We start from the raw sequence: 22,079 nt of genomic DNA on the forward strand, positions 1-22,079 counted from the left end.
CTGTTACACTGTAAAAAAATACCCTGTTAAAAAACAGGAATGACCTGGCAGCAGAGTTTCCAGGAGATTCCTGTTATTTAACGGTGCTCTAGTTTAACACTAAGTTCATGTAAAATAACAACATGAACTCACTGTAAACTAACAGGAATCACCCGTTATGATTTTCAGTATCTTCCTGTTATTAAACGGTGTAAAAACAATAATACTGTTAAACAACAGGAATGACCTGCAGCAGAGTTTCAAGGAGATTCCTGTTTTTTAACAGTGCTTTGTTTAAATACGAAGCATGACAATAATAGTACAAAACAGTATTATGTAAACACAAAATCATTTTATTTCATATATTAAGATATAAATTCATACATATGTCATTAAAATCACAATTACTCAAGTCATTTTCAACAACTACCAATTCATGGAGGCTCTTCCATTGAGGAAAGGGAGGATCATCCTCCTTTACATTTCAAATAAAATTATAATTAGAAAATTATAATTTTCATATTTCATCGATTCAATAATAAAAAAACTCATGTTATATTGATTCCTTACATACAAAACGAATTATTGAAAGCCTAATTGTGATTACAGAAACTATAAAGCAGTGGAAACCAAAATAAATATTACATCAGACCAACACTCTTCCCTTACATATTTGTTATTTGTTTACACTCCTACAGTAAAATCAACTTTTGCAGTGTATTTTCAACTTAAAATTTTACACTTACACTCTGAAATTAACAATTACACTCTGAAATTAACAATTACACTCTGAAATTAACAATTTTTTCTCCTATTGGTCAGGACAATTCAGCCTGTTGGATAGTTGATGGGTCAATTCAGCCTGTAGAAAAGAGAAACAAGCAGGGATCGGGAGAGAATTACAGCCTGATTAACAGGAAAATGGTGCCAAAATTATCCATGTGTTGTGTGCCACACATTATCAATTACCAATGATTTACTGTACATTCACACCAGAGGGTACAAATTTTACAAAGCACACAGAAGTAATCTTTCCATTTAACGTGGATGGAAAGTTCATGCACCTATGCAAGTAATACAGGCTAAAAAGCACATTCGCTGATAATGCTATGTTAGTCAAAACTGATTACTTGTAACTGTAGTGACTGTACTTCTGAAGACGTTTCACTTACCATTTTCACACCAGGGCGTAGCGGTAATCCATCACCTTCCTCAGCAAGGATGAAACCTTGGAGGGGGAGTTTCTCCTCCTCTTCCCACTGGCCTTCGTCCCCCTTTTGGGATAGATGCGATGTGAATGTGGATACTACAGTAAAAGTACTATCACAACCCATAAAAGGGCATACAATACTGCGTCCCTCTTTGATGTGACCCTTAAGATGAGCATAAAATGCACTGAGGGAGTCGCATTTATCAGTGCACAAATCAATATGGCATGACAGATCCACTAAACCCAATCTGTTATCAAAGCCACACTCTTTATGGTGTCTGTAGACATGCGTCTTGAGACCAGAGTGTCTTTTGAAATTGAGTTGACAGTCTGGAGCACAGCATGGAAGCTGTATGTTGGGTATGTTGGCATGGATTTTTGTATGGTTGACATAACGAATGGCTGTGGTGGACTGATGCCCACATATTTTACAAGAAAACATGCTGTACCATGCAGCAAGCTCGTATGAGCTCAAGGAAGCATCGAAGTCAAGTGTCCTGACCTACGAAGTGAACTGCTCTAAATAACACCACTGCTCTGAATAACACCACCAAATAACACAAATTGAATCGATTTCATACATACACATCAACATTCACAGAACTGATTTTAAAAGATTACCGTATAACAAATATTAGAAATGAGCGGCTAGAGATAATGAGATGAGATGAGATAAATCAAAACCTTCACTAGCTAGCCAGTACGGGGCAGCCCGTGCTTGCTAGCAAGTAGCCTACTTCACTAACAAGTAAAAGTTAGCTAGCAGCTACAGGTTCTGGGCAATGCGACCTTTCGCCGGAACCAGGCTTAACTGTGAATTAATTGTGAGTACGAAATGATAGCTTCAAACTTTGAGAGACTGAAAAACAGACAGAAAATTCACCTTCTCACTCCAATTGACACATTCCAACTGCAGGCAGGTTTCCAGGAGGCGGGAACAAAGATCTTCGTAGGGTTACTCTCTTTGGCGGTAAACTCTGTTCCACTCCACCTCTCCCCGATTCGCCCAAGCGTGGATTAACAGGAAGAACGTGTATTTCGGAAAAAAAAACATTATGGGCGTGGTAATTAACAGCGCTGGACCGTCATTTAACCCATTCATCTCACCGATAACACGAAATCCCAGTTTATTCAAAATAACCCGTGGTTAATGTTGGAATCTTGGTGTAAATCTACAGAAACTTTTTACAGTGTACTGTGAATAGTTAAGTGAGCAGAAGATGAACTGATCACCAAAAGGCATAAAGGTAAAGACGAGACATTTCTTTTTAGCGTTTTATGCAAGATTTGTGGAATATTTTTGTTTTGTACAATTGGAGAGTGAAAAAAGAAAAGGAACACTATGCGAAAGTTTGGGCACCCCAATGCATTTGAGTTCTCAGGTAACTTTTACCAAGGTTCCAGACCTTAATTAGCTTATTGAGCTGTGGCTTGTTCAAATTCTTCGTTAGGAAAGGTCAGATGATGCAGATTTCAAAGCTGTATAAATTCTCCGACTCCTCAAACTTGTCCCTAAAATCAACAGCCATGGGCTGCTCTAAGCAACTCCGTCGCATTCTGAAAAATAAAATAATTGATGCTCACAAAGCAGGAGAAGGCTACAAGAACATAGCAAAGTGTTTTCAGGTAGCTGTTTCCTCAGATTGTAATGTTATTAAGAAATGGCAGTTAACAGAAACCGTGGAGATCAAGGCGAGGTCTGGAAGATGAAGAAAACTTTCTGAAAGAACTGCTCGTTGGATTGCTAGAAAGGCAAATAAAACCCCCTGTTTGACTGCAAAAGACCTTCAGAAAGATTTAGCAGACCCTGGAGTGGTGGTGCACTGTTCTACTATGCAGCGACACCTGAACAAATATGACCTTCCTGGGAGAGTCATCAGAAGAAAACCGTTCCTGCATCCTAGCCACAACATTCAGCGTCCGAAGTTTGCAAATGAACATCTAAATAAGCCTGTTGCATTTTGGAAACAAGTCCTGTGGACTGATGAAATCAAAATAGAACTTTTTGGCCACAATGTGCAAAGGTATGTTTGGAGAAAAAAGGGTACCAAATTCCAGGAAAAGAACACCTCTCCAACTCTGAAGCATGGGTGTGGATCGATCATGCTTTGGGGTTGTGTTGCAGCCAGTGGCACAGGGCACATTTCATTGGTCGAGGGAAGCATGGATTCGAATAAATACCAGCAAACTCTGGAAGCAAACATCACACCATCTGTTAAAAAGTTGAAGTTAAAAAGAGGATGGGTCCAACAATAAGATGATGATCCAAAACACACCTCAAAATCTACAATGGAATACCTCAAGAGGCCCAAGCTGAAGATTTTGCCCGGGCCCTCACAGTCCCCTGACCTAAACTTCAGTGAAAATCTGTGGATAGATCTCAAAAGAGCAGCGCATGCAAGACAGCCCAAGAAACTTGCAGAACTGGAAGCCTTTTGCAAGGACGAATGTGTGAAAATCCCCCAAGTAAGAACGGAAAGATTATTAGCTGGCTACAAAAAGTGTTTACAAGCTCTGATACTTGCCAAAGGGGGTGTTACTAGGTACCGTACTAACCATGCAGGGTGCCCAAACTTTTGCTTTGGGTCCTTTTCATTTTTTGGTATTTTACACCTGTAAATGATGGAAATAAAAATGTAATCTTATGGAAAATATTAAAGAAGTGTGTCATCTTTAATTTTAAATTTTAGTGATCAATTCGTCTTCTGCTCACTTAACTATTCACAGTAACAGACATTTTCAGCAAGGGTGCCCAAACTTTTGCATGCCGCCGTATAGAGGCCAAGACTTTGAGGGGTTGAGATCAAGTCAAGACCAAGGCCAAGGCAGGGTGAGACCGAGTCAAGACCAGAACCAGACCAGTGTGTGTGAAGGGGGTGGGTGAGGGGTAACAGCCGTTAACAGGAAGAATTGGCACATTATTGGTCACATTTGAAGCAGGAAATTTGACATCCAATCACAGTAGCGATGTTCACAAATAAATCAGATAATGCACAGGCAATATAGTTAAATCCCTGCAGTTGTGGTCTTGAAGTAAAATTCCGAGTCCTTTATGTCTAAGACCGAGTCTAAACCGAGTAAAAATGTGGTCGATTCCGAGACAAGACTGAGACCTTCAAAATGTCGTCTTGAGGTCGATCTCAAGTACAACACTACTTAATGGTATGGTATTTTAACCCTAAATAAATTAACAAAAAATCTGAAACAATTATGCTTTACAACAAAGATGTGACTCACTTCATTCATCTTTTGTATTTTATACTTGTATGCATTTGTTCTTGTCTGCTGCTAAAGGTCTAGTGGAACAAATTTAATGGCGATTTAATTTCACAGCAATGAACTGTATGGAGCGAGTGTATGAAAATAACTCATGCTTACTTAAAGGCAGGGTATGCAATTTTTTAGATGTTTTTTGCTAGTCTGGCTAACGCGACTTCAAAGCTCTATGAGCTATTGGTCTGGCCAAGATATTAAGCCCAACCGTTTCCCAGAGCCCGTGGTTGACCCACCTCCCTGAAATGCCTCAGTTTGCTACTGGTCGAAGCCAGAAAAGGCTGTGACGAAGCTTAAACCAATCACATCACTCTTTCCTCTGACGTATGTGACGCGACGGGGCTATCTGGTAGATTAAACTCTTACCGAATCCAATGGCAGACCATAGGGCGAGATGATCAGCCAGGTGAGGAGCTGCACCACTGATGTTGTTTCCCTCATGGAGCAGGGTACCAGAGCTCCATTGGCTGCGTCGTTTCGGGGTTCCATCCAAGCCTTCACGGCTACCGTGGCGGCACCAGGGCACACAAAGTCCCCACCATACTTCACCTTGGCTGTCCCTTACTTTGATACGTTGCCTGCCAGGGGATGACGTGGACCTGGAGTTGGACTTCTCCCCCAGCCATATTCCATGATGGTAAACATTTACAGTCAAATCTTTTGTCGGTACAGACTACTGTCATGTCACCCTTTCAATTTGACACCATTTTGCAGTACCTGAGGAAAGAGCTCGCTACACTGGCTGATATATAAACACTGATGGAGAATTCCTCCAATAGAATAGAAAAACAAGTCTTGGCACCCTATTTTTTTCATACAAACTTTGTTACAGATTTCTGTTTTATGACTCCTACCTTATCAAGGCAGTACAAAAACATTTTAGAGTTCCAAACGTTCAGTCATTTTCCAGCACAAAATGAAATGTTACAGAAAAAAAAGTTTGTATCTGAGCAGCATATTCCATAAGAGACCACTTTTCAGATTAAAATAGAAATCATAATGAAGGCTGCTGGGTTTCGGTGCAAATTGAAGAAGCGAGTGTGACAGTCAAAGTGTCCAGAAGGACTGTGGCTGGTTCTGTTAGATGCTCAGTAAAACCTACAGCTCATTTCCGCATAAAACTGCACTCATTGTACCTGAGACTACGATTTTTTTTTTAAAGCAAAAGGTCGTCTCACACCAAATACTGACTTTGTTTCATTTATTATGACTTACTGCTTCTTGTATATAGTATATTTTAATATTGAAACATTTTTGTTTTATTAAGGGCGGCACGGTGGTGTAGTGGTTAGCGCTGTCGCCTCACAGCAAGAAAGTCCGGGTTCGAGCCCCGTGGCCGGCGAGGGCCTTTCTGTGCGGAGTTTGCATGTTCTCCCCGGGTCCGCGTGGGTTTCCTCCAGGTGCTCCGGTTTCCCCCACAGTCCAAAGACATGCAGGTTAGGTTAACTGGTGACTCTAAATTGACCGTAGGTGTGAATGTGAGTGTGAATGGTTGTCTGTGTCTATGGCCCAATCCCAATTCTAATTTCTACCCCTTCCCCTCCCCCTTCCCCTTCCCCTTGGCCCTTCCCCTTGAAACTGAGCTACAAGGGATAGGGCTTGAAATTCAACCCCTACGTATTGGGATAGCCCTTCAACGATCGCATACGTCATCGCGTACCTCCGTCAGCGTTTACGTTAGCAAAACGCGACCAAATGCGTCATTGGCTGCGACCAGCCGCTACAGTCAGAGCCAGAGGCAGAACCAGAGATCTCTGCTGGCAGGGTGTGATTTGTTAACTAACACCACTGAATGGGATATCTTTGGCGCTTCGTGCACCACATCCGACAGAATGAGGTGTCAGAACACTCATGTAAACAATAAAAGCGAGAATAACAGAACAAAACGTACGCAGTCAAGCAACCAAAAACAATACTCACTCCCAAAGCTTTTTAGCAGCAGCTTGGATTTCAGAAATCGCTGCTCATTCTCAGCTCGAAAGCGAATCAAGCGGCGTGTTTCCTCTGGATAACAACTTAAAACACGTAAATAATGGAGAAAATACATTTATGACAATCTTTCGCCGCGGGAACCGCCATCTTTCTGAAATCCGCATGAAATCTCGCTGAAATCCGCATGGCATTGTGGGAAATCACTCAAACCCCTTCGTTCAGAGTCAGCTCCAGGAAAATCTCTGTTTGGAGGGGTACAGAAGCCCTACCCCTTCCCCTACCCCTCCGCGTTAACTGGGATTGGGATACCCCTACCCCTTCACGTGAACGCGCAAAATGGAGGGGAAGGGCCAAGGGGTTGGTCCAAGGGGTGAAATGGGATTCGGCCTAAGTATCAGCCCTGTGATGACCTGGCGACTTGTCCAGGGTGTACCCCGCCTTTCGCTCATAGTCAGCTGGGATAGGCTCCAGCTTGCCTGCGACCCTGTAGAACAGGATAAAGCGGCTAGAGATAATGAGATGAGATTTTGTTTTATTAATTTTTAAGCCATTTCTGGTCTCCCACATTTCTTTACATGTGCGTAAGACTTTTGCACAGTGCTGTATGTGATTACATGAAATGCTCTGTTCACTCTGTGAACAGTAGCTTTGCGCACTTTGAACAGTCTCTGAGTTGCTATGTTTATGGTGAACACTGCACCTACTGGGAGGTCGGAGGTCCATGTCCATTTGACATTATAAGTTAAAACTGTGTGTCATTTGGTGCAACCATTAATCTTTCAGTAGTTCATGAACTTATGAGCAATAAAACTTGCATTCTGCTTGTGCACCTGGCTGCCCATTTTGCTAAGACACGAGGCGCTGAAGGAGAAAATGATCTGTATGGGAGGAGCTCAGTTATGACTTTTTACTCCTCTTGGATGACCACAGGACCTTCAGCACAGCACTGAATTTCTGTTTAGAGTGTGATCATGTGCTGTTCGAGCAGAAGGAAATCGACGATGTGATGACTGATTCTATTATGGCTGTGTGGAATTGGGCCAGCAGAGCCTGTGACAGGCGAAATTTATAAAGCTGTCGTAGGAAGTGCATGCCCTGTTGGGCCTTCCTTGTGATTGTAGTGATGCTACTGTTCCATCTGGATGGTGGCTCCAGAGAACTACATGATGAGGCACTTTTGGAAAAGTTACACAGAAAATGTCTGGATGTGTTGTCCATCTTTGCAAGAGTGCAGAATTAAAGATGGAGGCAACAAGACAGGTTACAAAGTTCTCTTTGCAAGGTTGAAGCATGGTTCATTAGTTCTAACACATTATCATTCGGATAGTAGCAGCTAATTTCCAGGTAGGTATGCTGAATGATTCAAATCAACTAAATCTATAAACGAGACCGTCAATGATGGCGTAGCTCATTCCGGCCCCATCTAGTCCAGAAGGAACGATCTAAAGTGGGCCACCTTGTGCAATAAATGTTGCAAGCTATATACACTATATGCAAGCTATATATAGAAGCGATATCCACCCTAGGAATATCGACCTATTTGCCAGAAAGAATCCCAAACAGTGAGGAATTGGCAGAAAAGAAGTGATTTTTGTTGAACTGCTCATTCAGGCTTAATTAGTCCATAACTTCATTAATAATTGTGGGTAGAAGTTATATGCACCCTAGGTTCCCCTACCTTCATGCCAGAAAGAATCAAAATCGGTGAAGAATTGAGGGAGAAGAAGTGATTTGTGTGGAAATTGCTCGTTAGGGCTTAATTACGCCATATCTTCATTATTAATTGCAATTATGAAAATGTAGGTAGAAGCCATATGCACCCCAGGCAGACCTACCTTCCTGCCAAAAAGAATAAAAATTGGTGAAGAATTGAAAGAGAAGAAGCGATTTTCATGAAATTTGGACAATGCCAGACAGATAATGGATGACGGATGGATGGTGGACAACACATGATGGCATAAACTCATTGCCTGTCTGCCGGATGAGCTAATAATAAAATCATTCAACAAATAAATATATGAATTTGTTGAGGTGATGAAACTTCAAGCCCTTTATTTAACAATTATGGAAGAAGTCTCCAGGGTCAGTGCGTTGTAACAGTCAGATATAAAGCTGTAGTTTTATTGTTATTACCTCTGCCAACTTTGTTGGACGAGATTGTTTTTGCCTCCATTTGTTTGTTTCTCTGTTGTCAATGTAACTCAATAAGTATTTTGATGAAAGTTCTGAGGAAAGGTTAACTGTGGGCCAAGGAACAATGGGTTAGCTTTTGATGCAAATCCAGATATGTACGTGGATCCAGGATTATTATTTTTTATTTTTTTATTTTTTTGCCTGTTCCCAATGTATCTCAAACAGTAGTCTCTCCCTCTGTCTGTCTGTCTCTCTGTCTATTAAGTTATACTATATCGACCCTGAGACACCACACAGCAAACTCCCCAGTGTTGAATTAACACCCTACTGTGTTTATATAGGTCCAATTGGACACAAATTAACTCTGAAAGTGTTAATTCAACACTGAGGAATTTGCTGTGCAGTGGTGCTGACCTCTCCTGCTCCTCAGACCCACCTGATCCATCCTGATGCCCTACTTCTGGCTGGAGTCTCATCACATTGCTCCTGTGGAGGATGGCCCCATATGGACAGTGGAAATTTGCTCTTGGAAGACGGCTCTGGAAACTTACAGTTTTGCTATGATGGCTGAGGACGACAAGTGAAATGATATCTTTAAGACTGCAGTTGGTTGTCATGAACAGTTTTGCCCTCAAGTTTCCATCAATAAACAGTTTATAACTTCAACAAAACAGACTTTAAAACTATAATGAATTTCCTGGTTACACAATTATACTCTGTGACTATATCGGACACAGTTATAGAAGCAAGTTATTTATAATCACATTGTCGGTTATCACCCAGATGAGGATGGGTTCCCAGATAGCACTACAGTCTGCGGCTGATGTTCTAATGTCCGCATTGGCTCTGTCTGACAGGCCAACCCTTTCCCTGGGTCAGCGTCAGATGTGAGCAGAATGATATGCATGGTGATAGGTTTATACACCTGTGGGGCGGGACCGCGTGGGCACGCTCTTCAACAGTTTCAACAGACACCACTTCAGTCCAGTCCACTCACTGTATGCAGCACTTGGCAGCCTTTTTCGGTAAGTGCCTTTTTGACATTAAGTTGTTTTATGATATGATTCTTTTGGATGAATAACCATAGTATTTTACAGAACAAAGCTAAGGTTGTTTGGGATAAGTTATTTTGAGTGTGAGGCTGTTTTGGCATGGCTGGGATTATTTTCCACACAGTTTTTGTTAATGTGGTTTTATATTAAAACAGCACAGTTGTAGTTATTGGTTAAATATAAACCAGTAGTGTTGTAGACACTGTGTGTTTGGACGAGTTCCTGTATGTATAATATCAAAGTAAATTGCTGATAACTGGACGAAAAAAGGCCGACTCCGCCACGTTAGCTGTCAGACCGGAGCTAAGGTTGAGTAGCATTAGGCTAACATCACCGACTCTGTACAGTTAGCGATGTTAGCCTAATGACTGAAATTGATTACTAAAATAATCAATGGTTTCAGCTGTAATTGCCAGAAGTTTTGGTTAAATCGTTTACACCAATCATGCAGGGAAGGATTGCTGGATATACTTGTGTTTGAATCATGCCATTTTGAGAACTGATAAATGTTTTTCATCTTCAGGTACAAGGGGCTGAGCACGAGGATAATGATGACGTGTGATTGTCGAGAGGGGTGCTCTCTGAGGGCGTAGTCACACCGGGAAGTTTGGTCAATTTCCTCCGTTGGTTTGGCTCGTTTGTCGTGGTCTGATCGCTGATTAAATCACATGCATGAAGACTTTGTCCCAATACCATACACTGCCATTTTCTTTCTTTCTTTTTTTTTAATCCAATTTTTAAAGCCATGGTTCACTTGACATGCTGGGCCTGTGTGAACTTCAGGACATTTTGGTGTGAAAGCAACCTCTCTTACATCAGCGACAGCATGCATAAGGTTCACTTTACAAGCCTGGACCATGAACTTGAGTACATTTTTGGTGTGAAAGCCATCTGTTTTCTATCCATGTTTTACTTGTATGGTGTTTATAATGCAGTTCAGCACTTAATCCATGTTTTACATATATGGTGATGTATGGTAATGCAGTTCAGCACTTTTAACATTATTGACATTGTTTAACTTTTTTTTGTACTGTTCATTATTGCACTGTGCTAGAAATTTTGTGAGCCGATACCAATTACCGATGTGAAAATAGCTGATCTACAAAGTCACATGTTCACATGTCAATAAAAGCACTTTGTGACTGAAGATTTTTCTTAACGTTTGTCTTATTAATGCTAATGAAGCAAACTTGGGGGTTCACTTCAGACGGTTGTTGTACATATCTGGACTACATCCGGCCCTGATCTGGCACTGATCCAACTCACATCCGTACCTGATTTGGGCAGTGCAGAGATAGGTTTTTAGTGATCCGTGCCGGGCCTGGCCCACATCCGTTCCAGATCCAAAGATTGCATATGTGCCGGATACGGGGTGGAGAGCAAAAGTTACGTGGGACAGATCCATTTGCTGTATTCAGACAGGACTTTGGGGTACAGCCGGTGCTGATCCAGCTCAGATCAAATTGCTATCTGGGTTCCCTTTCGAGTCTGGTTCCTCTGAAGGTTTCTTCCTTGTGTCGTCTGAGGGAGTTTTGCCCTCTGTTGCCACCATTGCCACAGGCTTGCTCATTGGGGATAGATTAGGGATAAAATTAGCTCATGTTTATAGTCTTTAATTTTATGTAAAGATGCTTTGCGGCAATGTCTGTTGTTAAAAGCACTATACAAATAAACTTGACTTGACTTGAATAGTGAACATATTTTGATGAAATTGGATTACAGCTTTAGTATATTATCTATCCAAGGTTCAAGGGATTTGATTTTGCTGTTGATAATATGTGGCTTGGCAGAGGTATGCACTCTCCTGAGTGCCCTTCTAGTCATAAATGTTTTCCACCACTGGAAACTCTTTGGAGTGAAGTAATTTATGCTTTGCAGTTTCTCTGTAACATGTCAAACTGCTTTATTACATTCAACAGAGAGAAAAAAAAGAGACTGAGGGTGAGGAAACGTCTGTTTATAACTGCTATAACATAAGTGATAAGAGGAACTGACTTGTTGCTGGGTGTTCCATGACATTTAAATGTAACTATAAACAGATAAAAAGTGCAATGTGTGCTTTTTAGCTCATCCGGCTGTAGGCCAGGCTGGATGAGCTTATGTGATCACGCATTGTCTGTCCGTCATCATCATCTGTCCACAATTTACAAAAATCGCGACTCCTCCTACAGGATTGATCGATTTTGATCAAAATCACATACAATGTTCCCCAGGTGGGTGTGCAGAAAACTTGTCAAGATGGTGGTGCCACCTGTCATATTTATGAATTTATGCGCATCTGAAATTGTTCAGTGACTCATCACATTAAACGCTACTCTTTTTAAACTGCTGGAACATTTTCACTAAAACTCACCCAGAAGACTCTAAAGACGTATTCCAACAAGAATTGTTCACCAGGTGGCACCACCTGCCATGGGTGCGGCTACACAGGGGTCACGTGCAATTTCACAAAAATTGCTACTTCTCCTACAGGAGTGATCAGATTTTGATCAAACTCACATACAACGTTTCCCAGGTGGGTGTGCATAAAAGTTGTCCAGATGGTGGTGCCATCTGTCATATGTACGAATTTATGGGCATCTGAAATTGTTGGGTGACTCATCACATTAAACGCTAGTCTTCGTAAACAGCTCAGACGTTTTCACTGAAACTCACCCAGAAGGCTCTCAAGACATTGCAACAAGAATTGTTCACCAGGTGGCACCACCTGCCATGGGTGCAGCTACACAGGCATCATATGCAATTTCACAAAAATCACTACTCCTCCTACAGGAGCGATCAGATTTCAAACTCACACAGAATAACAGTGGCCGGTATGAGCTACAGCCTCAATGAGGCTATTTTTATTGCATTAAATGAAAAATCGCTGTCGTAGAAGAAGAATAAAACACTTCAGGAAGGCACAGCGTGATAGGAAAATAATTGACTTTGGGGTGCTAATTGTTTATTCGCTTCATGTCGGGTGTATTTTATTCCTTACTCGGTGTCCACTCTTTGTTGCAGAGCATTTCAGACCATTAGTGTCTTTAATTATGCAAAAAAAAAAAAAAACAGTGGAAGCTAGGACGGATACCTGTGGCACACCTTTTAATGCTGATAATGACAAAAAGCATCATATAATTTGTATTAAAATATTCAGATCTGTCAATGAATCCTGCATCGTGTAATTTCTAATTCCCTGGATCAAACACCATAACTGACAGATCCTTCCTCCAACATGTCTGACAAATAAATAATGAAATTAAATATCAGTCGATTGAGTCATCATCAGCGGCTTCTTTTGATACTCTTCAAATTATTCGACTTCAAACATAAGCCTGGAAACAAGTTTGGCAACGCTTCTTACATATCCTGATAAAACAGGGAATCTAATCACGTTTGGAAAGTGATAAGAACTGTTATAGCGAATTATACTGACTGCGAGTGAAGAGCAGCCTCAATATATATCGTTCATGTTCAGCCAAAGAGCTCCTTTATTACAGAGTTGCTTTGATCTGAGGCCTGAGTCTGCAGAAATTCACATGCTGTGCTATTCCAGTAACAATAACAGTAATTTGATCTTTTTTCAATTATGATACTGGAAATAAATGATCATTTACAGAGCCCTGATGCAAATAAATTAATGCAATAAATACATAAATGTGTGAGTAAAAATATTATGAATATTATATATGTGCATGCTTATACAGTGGTGCTTGAAAGTTTGTGAACCCTTTAGAATTTTCTATATTTCTGCATAAATATGACCTAAAACATCATCAGATTTTCACACAAGTCCTAAAAGTAGATAAAGAGAACCCAGTTAAACAAATGAGACAAAAATATCATACTTGGTCATTTATTTATTGAGGAAAATGATCCAATATTACATGTCTGTGAGTGGCAAAAGTATGTGAACCTCTAGGATTAGCAGTTAATTTGAAGGTGAAATTAGAGTCAGGTGTTTTCAATCAATGGGATGACAATCAGGTGTGAGTGGGCACCCTGTTTTATTTAAAGAACAGGGCTCTATCAAAGTCTGATCTTCACAACACATGTTTGTGGAAGTGTATCATGGCACGAACAAAGGAGATTTCTGAGGACCTCAGAAAAAGCGTTGTTGATGCTCATCAGGCTGGAAAAGGTGACAAAACCATCTCTAAAGAGTTTGGACTCCACCAATCCACAGTCAGACAGATTGTGTACAAATGGAGGAAATTCAAGACCACTGTTACCCTCCCCAGGAGTGGTCGACCAACAAAGATCACTCCAAGAGCAAGGTGTGTAATAGTCGGCGAGGTCACAAAGGACCCCAGGGTAACTTCGAAGCAACTGAAGGCCTCTCTCATATTGGCTAATGTTAATGTTCATGAGTCCACCATCAGGACATCAGCCACTGCTCTCCAAAAAGAACATTGCTGCTCTTCTGCAGTTTGCTAAAGATCACATGGACAAGCCAGAAGGCTATTGGAAAAATGTTTTGTGGAGGGATGAGATCAAAATAGAACTTTTTGGTTTAAATGAGAAGCGTTATGTTTGAAGAAAGGAAAACACTGCATTCCAGCATAAGAACCTTATCCCATCTGTGAAACATGGTGGTGGTAGTATCATGGTTTGGGCCTGTTTTGCTGCATCTGGGCCAGGACAGCTTGCCATCATTGATGGAACAATGAATTCTGAATTATACCAGTGAATTCTAAAGGAAAATGTCAGGACATCTGTCCATGAACTGAATCTCAAGAGAAGGTGGGTCATGCGTCAAGACAACTACCCGAAGCACACAAGTCGTTCTACCAAAGAATGGTTAAAGAAGAATAAAGTTAATGTTTTGGAATGGCCAAGTCAAAGTCCTGACCTCAGTCTAATTGAAATGTTGTGGAAGGACCTGAAGCAAGCAGTTCATGTGAGGAAACCCGCCAACATCCCAGAGTTGAAGCTATTCTGTACGGAGGAATGGGCTAAAATTCCTCCAAGCCGGTGTGCAGGACTGATCAACAGTTACCGGAAACGTTTAGTTGCAGTTATTGCTGCACAAGGGGGTCACACCAGATACTGAAAGTAAAGGTTCACATACTTTTGCCACTCACAGATATGTAATATTGGATCATTTTCCTCAATAAATAAATGATCAAGTATAATATTTTTGTCTCCTTTCTTTAACTAGGTTCTCTTTATCTACTTTTAGGACTTGTGTGAAAATCTGATGACGTTTTAGGTCATATTTATGCAGAAATATAGAAAATTCTAAAGGGTTCACAAACTTTCAAGCACCACTGTATTTAGATTGATGTACTGTAAAATCATGCACATCAAAGCTCATAAACCACTGTCATTTGATAATGATTCCATCCATCCATCCATCCATCCATCCATCCATCCATCCATCCATCCATCCATCCATCATCTATAGATGACTTGCAACCACGTGATCAAAATGTGCTACGTCATGAGCGTCCGCCATGATGGTGGATCTACAAAGCAACTAGGATGGCAGCCGCTGAAAGCGAGTCTGTAAACAATGCTGAATTTTCTCAGTATTACCATGATTTGAACGGTTGAGTGAAGATTCAGTACAAAGAGAAGATAGATATGTGTAATTTTGACCCATATTATTTAAAAAAGTCAGACTTTTCTGAAGATAAGACGCTTCTACTGACCATTGAGTCCCCAGATATCGCATTCTATCTGGTTTGGCTGACGAAGAATCAAGTCCGACCTTGGACGAAACATAGCCCATTTTCTGAGTGGGTGCCCAGTCTGGATTGTTTCCATCGTATAATTTTGTTGGTGTGAAATGGTAATACAGGTAGTCGTCGACTTACCACCTATGCGACTTACGACCGATCGACTTTATGACCGTTTGGTTATGACTGGCAACTGTTTCCCAGCTGAGCTAGCTGAGCGTACGACAGTTTCTGCCCCAGCTCCAGGCACATGCGCAGTCTCTCTCGCACTCCCTCACGCACTCCGTCATACAGTTTCCGCCCCAGCTCCTGGTTTATGAAATGAGCAAATCCTCCCGCCAGCCCGAGCGCTGCAACAGCTGCGCTGTTGATGACGTAGACGACCCACAGCCAAGCACCAGTGATGCCAGCGGTCACTAAATTTTGTATTTTGCTATGTTTTACATTTGTATTTTGGTATGTTTCAAACTAAAATGTTTTCTATTTTTCACACCTGTATTTCGTATTTTTTGTTTTGCACATATTAAACAAATTGTACTGTATGCAGTGTAGTATGCAGTGTTTGACTTCAACCAAATAATGAGCCAAGGTAATGAAATAAGAAAATATTGATAAAATAAGACTTTAAGATGATTACAATATCATTACACATCACAATATACTTACGTTCATTTAACATAGGCCGACTTACGACCAGATCGGTTTACAACCGGTCAGTCGTAACCAAATGCAGTTGTAAGTCGATGACTACCTGTACACGTGTTAAAATTATAACAACGACCAAGTGAACCACTACAAGAGAACGCTCATTTTATAGCAAAATTCTAACCACACGAAATAAAATTCTTCCATGATATTATCAACAGCTTTTGAATCTCACCTGAGATAAAATGATTACTGCAAACACGAGCTGTTTTTTTGTTTTTTGTCTCTGTTAGATCAGCCCTGCCGATGTTGTTCAGCCGTGCTCGTCTCCTCTCCATACTAAGCCTCAGAGTTTCCTCGCCCTCTTTCCGAATCATGGATGGAATTCTAAAAATTTGGAACGTGCCACGTTTACGAGTACTGTTGTGACCATGATCATATACAGCACGACGATTATGGCAGACCTAAAAGAACGCTTAAAGCAGTGGAAAAACAAAGAATTGCACATGTGTGACTGTTTTGTATAGAATGTCGCTTGACCCTGCATGACCCAACATGGCTGACATCCGGGTTTCTATTTTGCTTTGATGTCACTTACAAATCAAGGACTGTGCTTATCCCTCAGGGGTCGCAGTGGAAGCTGGAACCAATCCCAGCTGACTTCGGATGAAAGGTGGGGAGAGATGAACAACCATTCACACTCATATTCACACTTATGGGCAATTTTGAGTAGCCAGCTGAACTAATCCGCATTTCTTTGGTCTCTCGGAGGAAACCAGAGCACCCAGAAGAAACCCATGCAAGCATGGGGAGAACATGCAAACTCCACACAGAAAGGTCCTGTTTAAAGCTGTGTAAACGTGATGTCATTTCTGGGGGTGTGACACAGCCAACTTTAAAATCAGGCGCATGAGAAAGAATAGTAAGTGAAATGACAGAACACTGTGGTAAATAATGTCAAGGGTATAAAAAGCTAAAGCTTGATTTTGAGCTTCTTGTCAAGTGGGACTGGATGTTCATCATGCCACTGTGTAATGTCCTTTATATTATATGGACACTTCCCAAAAAAGTTAATCAAAATAATTTTAATTTTGAACTGGTTTACCATTTTGACAATGCGCGTCTTGTCAGCCGGAAAACACTGGGAGTGACGTCATCGGAGTGAACTATCAGGAATTATTATACATACAGGACACTTTTTTTGATGGAATAAAAACATGTTCTATTCCCTTCTAGCAGGTTTCATTCATTTGGTTTGATAGCATGCAATATTGTTCGCATATTGCTTATCCTACATGTATTACGTCACTCTACCCAATGGAGAATGAGCACTGAATATGGTTTATATGATATTGCATGGCGGTCAAGACATGATGTCACGCATCGGAGACGTAAAACTTCCATGCTAGTGAGCGACTGGGACAATTTCTAAACTAGCATGGCCACCAGGTTTGCTTCATTAAATACAGAAGATTTTGAGAGAATTCTGAAAAAGAAAGATGCACTGAACACCCGAAAGGAATGTGTATGTATAATAATAATAATATTGGCTGGCTTTTTTTCATGGTATATCAGATATATTCCATTCAGCTACTCTTCTTCGACTCATTCATTCAGTATCAAGCTAGCTGAATGGAGTATATCTGATATACCATGAAAAAAAGCCAGCCAATATTATTTAAATATGTCACACAGATTCATGATGTATTTTGTCTGAAAAATACAAGTTTTTCAACACGAGAAGATAAACTTCATATCTTCAAGCTAACATGTGATTTTCTTTTAATTATATCAAGACATTCACAAACAAAAAGTCCCCAAATTTATCCAAACAATTCATTGACTTAATCATGAGTGACATATATGTTATTTACCAGCTGGGAGGTCTGTATACCTATGTCGTTAAAAACCCATCGCCATACGGTATTTCACCATACGGACCGACCTTAAGCTGGTAAATAACATATTTATTTTTTTCTTTACCAAATTCTAACAGAAAACGAGAGCGCCTGAAAGGGAAAACCGAGCCGAGTCGCCATTTTGAATCCTCATTCACGGCTGTAATGCAAATTGCTTCCTCCTCGGTATACAAGTGCACTTCCATGGCAGGAAAAAAACCCTACATTTTGCCGCCTATATAGTCCCCTATTTATACAAAACTGAGTCATTCAGGATTCAGCCATGTTTTTGCTTGGCGTTAGCAAGTTACATGTTTTTAGCTTTCTCCTGAAATGTTTTATTTTATTTCTTCTTCCTCAGGGTAGTAAAACTTGCTTTTGCTGTGAACACTGTCGTTATCGCTATCCATGCTGTAAAATTAATGCTATTCTCGTGAGAAATGCTGGCAAAAATTAAGATTTTTGATAATCTTATAAATAAATCTTATTAAAAAAAGATAAATGTTGACAAAAAACGCGACTACGTTTGTTGTTGTTGTGAACGAGTGAGTCACCAGGTCCGTAACTGGGGTCCGTACCATAGGATACGGACCCGCTCACCAGCCAATCAGAGTGCAGGATTTGATGAAAACCGCACCACGAAAAAAATAAAGAGATTTATGTCATGGTTTTGATTCTCAATGCCCCGGATGGAGCTTGGATGAAAAATATGAGTGGTGTATTTCCCAGGAAAACAGTCATGCACATATTCATTTTTATTTTTGAATTGTGTAAAAGACAGCCTTCATAAAATTATATGATGATTTTATATATGTGTAGAATTATACCAGGTGGGTGGAGCACAGAAGCAGGGCAGGCCAGAACTGAGTTCTCAATAACTTTTTATTTTAGCTTTTATATTCACACACACACACACACACACACACACACACACACACACACACACACACACATATATACATACATATACACATACATACATATACACACACACACACGTGTTCTGGTTGGGAGAGCTCCCTTCCTCTGCACGCCCTCTCCTCTTATAGGGCGCGGTCACTGGGGAAGACACACAAACACAGGTTAATTCCCGTCAGGTGCAGTGATTCTGCCACTTACCTTCCCTGACTCCGCCCTCCCTTCACAGACCGACGCTTGACCATGCCCCCGCTGCCACATACGCCCACCGCCCGACTCAGGCCGGGCAGCTGTCCGGCCTGCAGCCGACCCCCCCCCCCCCCCCCCCCGACGGGAGAGAAAGTCCGCCATGACCATCTGTGTCCCCGGCCTGTGGACCACCTCGAACTTAAATGGCTGGAGTGCCAGATACCAACAGGTGATCTGCGCGTTGGCATCCTTCATGCAGTGGAGCAACTGCAAGGGCGCGTGGTCTGACCAGAGGGTGAAAGGGCGCCCCAGCAGGTAGTAGCGGAGGGTGAGGACTGCCCACCTGATGGCAAGGCATTCCTTCTCTATGGTGCTGTACCTGCCCTCTTGCACCGATAGCTTGTGGCTGATGTACAGCACTGGACGGTCCTCCCCCTCCACCTCCTGGGACAGAACAGCCCCCAGCCCTCTGTCCGATGTGTCTGTCTGCAAAACAAAGGGGAGAGAAAAGTCAGGGGAGTGTAATAGTGGCCCCCCACACAGTGCAGCCTTTACCTTAGAGAAAGCCCGCTGGCATTGCTCCGTCCACTGGACCGAATCTGGTGCCCCCGTTTTAGTGAGATCAGTCAGCGGGCTGGTGACATCCGAATAATTAGGTATAAACCTACGAAGGTATCCAGCCAGCCCCAGGAACTGTCTCACCCCCTTTTTGGTCTTGGGCCTTGGGCAGGCCGCAATCACTGCTGTTTTATTGATTTGGGGATGCACCTGCCCATTGCCCAAGTGGAAGCCCAGATACCGTACTTCCACCCGCCCAATTGCACACTTCTTCAGGTTGACTGTGAGCCCTGCTCACCTCAGCAACCTACAGTGGTGCTTGAAAGTTTGTGAACCCTTTAGAATTTTCTATATTTCTGCATAAATATGACCTAAAACATCATCAGATTTTCACAGAAGTCCTAAAAGTAGATAAGGAGAACCCAGTTAAACAAATGAGACAAAAATATTATACTTGGTCATTTATTTATTGAGGGAAATGATCCAATATTACAAATCTGTGAGTGGCAAAAGTATGTGAACCTCTAGGATTAGCAGTTAATTTGAAGGTGAAATTAGAGTCAGGTGTTTTCAATCAATGGGATGAGTATCAGGTGTGAGTGGGCACCCTGTTTTATTTAAAGAACAGGGATCTATCAAAGTCTGATCTTCACAACACATGTTTGTGGAAGTGTATCATGGCACGAACAAAGGAGATTTCTGAGGACCTCAGAAAAAGCGTTGTTGATGCTCATCAAGCTGGAAAAGGTTATAAAACCATCTCTAAAGAGTTTGGACTCCACCAGTCCACAGTCAGACAGATTGTGTACAAATGGAGGAAATTCAAGACCATTGTTACCCTCCCCAGGAGTGGTCGACCAACAAAGATCACTCCAAGAGCAAGGCGTGTAATAGCCGGCGAGGTCACAAAAGACCCCAGGGTAACTTCTAAGCAACTGAAGGCCTCACTCACATTGGCTAATGTTAATGTTCATGAGTCCACCATCTGGAGAACACTGAACAACAATGGTGTGCATGGCAGGGTTGCAAGGAGAAAGCCACTGCTCTCCAAAAAGAACATTGCTGCTTGTCTGCAGTTTGCTAAAGATCACATGGACAAGCCAGAAGGCTATTGGAAAAATGTTTTGTGGACAGATGAGACCAAAATAGAACTTTTTGGTTTAAATGAGAAGCGTTATGTTTAGAGAAAGGAAAACACTGCATTCCGGCATAAGAACCTTATCCCAAATGTGAAACATGGTGGTGATAGTATCATGGTTTGGGCCTGTTTTGCTGCATCTGTGCCAGGACGGCTTGCCATCATTGATGGAACAATGAATTCTGAATTATACCAGCGAATTCTAAAGGAAAATGTCAGGACATCTGTCCATGAACTGAATCTCAAGAGAAGGTGGGTCATGCAGCAAGACAACGACCCTAAGCATACAAGTCGTTCTACCAAAGAATGGTTAAAGAAGAATAAAGTTAATGTTTTGGAATGGACAAGTCAAAGTCCTGACCTTAATCCAATTGAAATGCTGTGGAAGGACCTGAAGTGAGCAGTTAATGTGAGGAAACCCACCAACATCCCAGAGTTGAAGCTGTTCTGTACAGAGGAATGGGCTAAAATTCCTCCAAGCCAGTGTGCAGGACTGATCAACAGTTACCAGAAATGTTTAGTTGCAGTTATTGCTGCATGGGGGGGTCACACCAGATACTGAAAGCAAAGGTTCACATACTTTTGCCACTCACAGATATGTACTATTGTATCATTTTCCTCAATAAATAAATGACCAAGTATAATATTTTTGTCTCATTTGTTTAACTGGGTTCTCTTTATCTACTTTTAGGACTTGTGTGAAAATCTGATGATGTTTTACATCATATTTATGCAGAAAGATAGAAAATTCTAAAGGGTTCACAAACTTTCAAGCACCACTGTAAGGATGGCCCTCAGGTGTTCTTGGTTCCGTGGCCAGTCATTACTATAAATAATAATGTCGTCCAGGTATGCAGCCGCGTAGATGGCATGGGGGCGGAGGACCCTATCCATAAGCTGCTGGAACATAGCAGGCGCCCCAAACAGCCCAAAAGAAAGTGTGACGAACTGGTGTAAGCCAAACGGTGTGGAAAAGGCCGTTTTCTCTCGGGATAGCGGAGTCAAGGGGATCTGCCAATATCCCTTTGTCAAATCCAGTGTTGAATAAAAGCGAGCAGTGCCTAGTCAATCGAGCAACTCGTCAATACAAGGCATTGAGTACGCATCAAATTTAGACACCACGTTGACTTTTCTATAGTCCACACAGAACCGGACCGACCCGTCAGCCTTGGGAACCAAGACCAGCGGGCTGCTCCAGTCACTGTGGGACTCCTCGACGATGCCCATTTCGAGCATGGTCTCAAGTTCTTCCCGAACCACCTTTTTCTTGTGTTCGGGCAGTCTGTAAGGGCGACTACGCACTACTACCCCCAGGGGCGTCTCAATGTGGTGTTCTATGAGGTGGGTGTGGCCAGGCAGGGGCGAGAACATGTCAGAAAATTCTGTTTGCAACTGGGCTACCTCTGTGAGCTGGGTCGGGAAGAGGTGGTCTCCACAGGGGACCGGAGCGGTGGGCGATGTCAATTTTCCCTTTTGAACCTCCGGCCCCAG

At 41.8% G+C, this 22,079-nt stretch overlaps 1 long non-coding RNA gene across 1 annotated transcript; it reads right to left on the minus strand.

Moving 5' to 3' along the window:
- Positions 1-336: 336 nt before the first annotated feature.
- LOC132874034 (uncharacterized) lies at positions 337-2,197 on the minus strand. The gene is made up of 3 exons (XR_009651622.1): positions 2,073-2,197; positions 1,152-1,253; positions 337-841 (listed from the first exon to the last, which is right to left on the minus strand). It is a non-coding gene; the product is annotated as an uncharacterized LOC132874034 (long non-coding RNA).
- Positions 2,198-22,079: the final 19,882 nt, after the last annotated feature.

This window comes from Neoarius graeffei, chromosome 26, assembly GCF_027579695.1.
Source record: "Neoarius graeffei isolate fNeoGra1 chromosome 26, fNeoGra1.pri, whole genome shotgun sequence".
Classification (NCBI taxonomy): domain Eukaryota; kingdom Metazoa; phylum Chordata; class Actinopteri; order Siluriformes; family Ariidae; genus Neoarius; species Neoarius graeffei.